Consider the following 3,682-nt stretch of genomic DNA (forward strand, 5'->3'; position numbering starts at 1 on the left):
ATGAAGGAAACCAGGGCACTGTGACCACATTCATATCGTTGGTCTTCTCAGATTATCCACACCTGCAGGCACCCAACATTCTGGTGTTCTTACACATCTACACAGTTACTCAGGTGGGGAACTACTGAATACCTGTGGTCATGTGGAACAATCTCAGTCTTCATACATCCATGTACTTTTCCGCAGCCATTTATTTTCATTGAATATTTGTCATCCTTTATTTTCATTGAGTATTTGTCATTCCAATGTATCCACACATAAATTGATACAAATCTTACTTGTAGAAAACAAATGTATCTTCTTCAAAGGATGTAGGTCACAATTTTTCACTGGATACGCATCTGTGGTTATAGAATTGTTCATGCCAGCATTGACTTTCTATGACTACTTTGTCACTGTTTGCAATCCCCAACTTTACTCTAGTTGCTATATCTCATAAGCTCTTTAGTCTCCTTGTAGCTTAAACTCACATACGGGGTGGACTCGGTTCCTTGACACTCAAATATTCCCTTTGGAAACTATTTTACTGTGGATGTAACATCATAAATCACAATGGTTGTGAGCACTTTCTGTACTCAGTGAATCCTACTCTGAGTCCTACATAGACACATGGCTTGTTTATTCATTCATAACTTAAACAAGGCTTATAGCCTCCTGATCATTCTAGCTATTATAGTTGTCACTATCAAGATATCATTTACTGGTGTACTTTGGACAGCTCTCTCCACCTGTGCTTTCCACTTGACTCACATCACCATTTTGGGGGCCATCCTCCTTCTCTACCACGTGCCCAACTACCAAAGCTCATGGCTCCTGGTCAAAGTGAACAATGTGATATTCAGAGTTATCATCTCCATGGGGATCTCATGAGCAAAGTTGGGAAAGAGACAGTCAGGAAGTTATTTAACTCCATACAGCATTCTCAATTAATATAAGTCAAAGTAATGTATATCTACCTATGTACCAACTGTGCTCAATTTTTTTTGTATATGTTTTTAGCGATAGTTTCTCTTTAAGTGAATATAGATTTATGTTTTAAATCAGTTAAATATTGCATGTGTCATTGTTTTTAGTGCCCGGAATGTCTCAAAATTACCTCTGATTTAATACACATATAATGAATACATTCTGATTCACTTCACTTCAGGGGGTTTCATAAAGAAATGTATTTCAAAATCTCTTTCCTTTACTCTATGGAAGTCAGGATTAAGGAGAAGGTGTCTATATTTAGGGTCTTATGACAAATGAGACTTATGCTATGGTTAGCTTTAAGTTGTGCTTAATAAAAGTGCTACATGACAAGGGCACAATATCATGTCGATATGCAGAATGTTGTTGAGTGAGTTCCTTACAAAAAATTCTGACTTACAAAGCTAGGAATATAAAAGAAACTGAAGCAGCAAAACTCACTAATTGTACTATGTCTGGTTTATTGAAATAGGACTGTGATTTGCAATTTGTGAATTTTGTCAGTTTTATATTTATAATGAATACATAATGAATTAAATTGTATGACTAATGTTATTCCTATTTTTCTAAAACCAGATAAACAATTTTTTCAACCTTCCTAGCAATGTGTGCTAATTCTTAAGTTATTATCCTCTTACTCACCAGCAGTTAGTATTATCAGATTTTAGGATTTACACCTGTTTGCTTTATGTAAAACATTTTGTTATAGCTTTAATTTGAATGTTTATTATTGTTGAGGTAGGGCACATTATAATATTTTACTGAGTTTTTTTCTTCCGTAAAGTGCCTTCATATGCCAATTTACCAGTCTTCCCTTAAATTATTTCTCTTTATAAATATATGAATTTTTTGTATATTACTAGTATTATCCCGTTGTGTGTTCTATACCTTGAATATATATTTGCATTTTGGATTTACTCTTTACTTACTTAATATTCTTTGATAAACAACAAATTTGAATTTTATCTTAGTCCACTATATTCCTCTTGTAATTGTTTTGCAATTGTTAAAGATTGCATTTATCTATGCTTCAGGTCAAAAAGATATTCCTTTGCATTATATTCAAGAATGTTTTTGGTCTTCCAATTTTTTAAATTTTTTTTCATGGATGGTGTGAGTTGTAGGTGTATCACAGATTGTTTTATTTGTAAAACACTGTGAGTTTTCTCTTTGTCTTTGTCATGCTTCCCCTTAGGCAGAAAGAGGACAATTCCCATGTGATTGCCTGGAATAATAGAATGTGTGTGAAAGTCTTGCAAACTATAGAAAAAGATTTAAATGACCCCGTGTGGTTTGAATGTTTTCTCCATGTGCTTATGCTTTCTACCTGTAGAACCACACATTACCAATAGCAAGTGCCCCTTCCACCTGGTCCTGAAATGAGAACATATGGGAAGGTGAGTGCATATGTTCTGAGTCAAACCCAGCATAGCAGAGAGATGATCAGCGCCAGCACTGATTAACCACTTTAATTTTACTCATACTAATATTCCACTGCAATATGCTGTTTACTAAAAAACAAATCCATTCTCTCCTTATTGCTCTGCAATCCCAATATTGTCATAACAAAGTGCCTATATAATCTCATCAGCATTAGGGTTACCTGTTGCTGTAATAATTCTATTAAAGAATTATGGCTTGGACAAACATTTAATTGGACAGAAGTTGAGAAAAATAATAAAGAAGAAATAATATTTGAAGGGATGATTGTTAAAAATTATCCAGAATTAAAGGACATCAAAATACATATATATTTTTATGCAGCATAACAGTAAAAGGGTAGAAAACACAAGAAATCAAAAAGAAAATTACATTAAAAAGAGCAACAGAAACAAATTCTAATCTCCCTTCAAAGTGGCAATTTGACTGACAGCTGACTGCCCATCAGCAAAAATGGCAGGCACAAGTGTGAGAAGATATCTTCAATGGGTTGAAAAAATTTAACTTCATGTCTTGTAGTTTATATTCAGTAAAAGTATAATTAAAAAACTAAAGTAGAACATTTTTTCATAAAATATAACTTAGGACAATTTGTCTAAATCATGCACATTAACAGAAATCTGTAAGTGTATATCCCCATAGATTCCTGATATAATTCCAGATAGAAATACTGCAACAGAAAAATGATAAACTCTATCATTCAACAAACCTATTAATTGCCTCACTAAAAAAATGTATGTTCAAAATGAGTTTTAATTAAAAAATGAAACATTAATATAGAATGTTAAATGACAAGGGCACAATATCATGTCGATATGCAGAATGTTGTTGAGTGAGTTCCTTACAAAAAATTCTGACTTACAAAGCTAGGAATATAAAAGAAACTGAAGCAGCAAAACTCACTAATTGTACTATGTCTGGTTTATTGAAATAGGACTGTGATTTGCAATTTGTGAATTTTGTCAGTTTTATATTTATAATGAATACATAATGAATTAAATTGTATGACTAATGTTATTCCTATTTTTCTAAAACCAGATAAACAATTTTTTCAACCTTCCCATATGATACAATGACTTAAAATTAATGATATTCTAAATTAGGAAGAAAGGACTTCTAATTGTCTTGTTTGTAGCTCATTGCAAACCCCTATCAAGATTCTCTAGGGGGTGATCCCCCAAGGTCATGCATTTTTTTTTAAAAAATACAACACTGTTCCTGAATTTTTTTTTTTTTTTTTTTTTTTTTTTTTTTTTTTTTTTTTTTTTTTTTT

The 3,682-nt window shown here is 32.3% G+C and overlaps 1 pseudogene; it reads left to right on the forward strand.

The window, feature by feature from the left end:
- Nucleotides 1-3,682, forward strand: part of LOC103609710 — a 14,990-nt pseudogene that overhangs the window by 6,597 nt on the left and 4,711 nt on the right.

The sequence above is a fragment of the Galeopterus variegatus genome, unplaced genomic scaffold, assembly GCF_000696425.1.
Source record: "Galeopterus variegatus unplaced genomic scaffold, G_variegatus-3.0.2 Scaffold9975, whole genome shotgun sequence".
In the NCBI taxonomy this organism is placed as follows: Eukaryota; Metazoa; Chordata; class Mammalia; order Dermoptera; family Cynocephalidae; genus Galeopterus; species Galeopterus variegatus.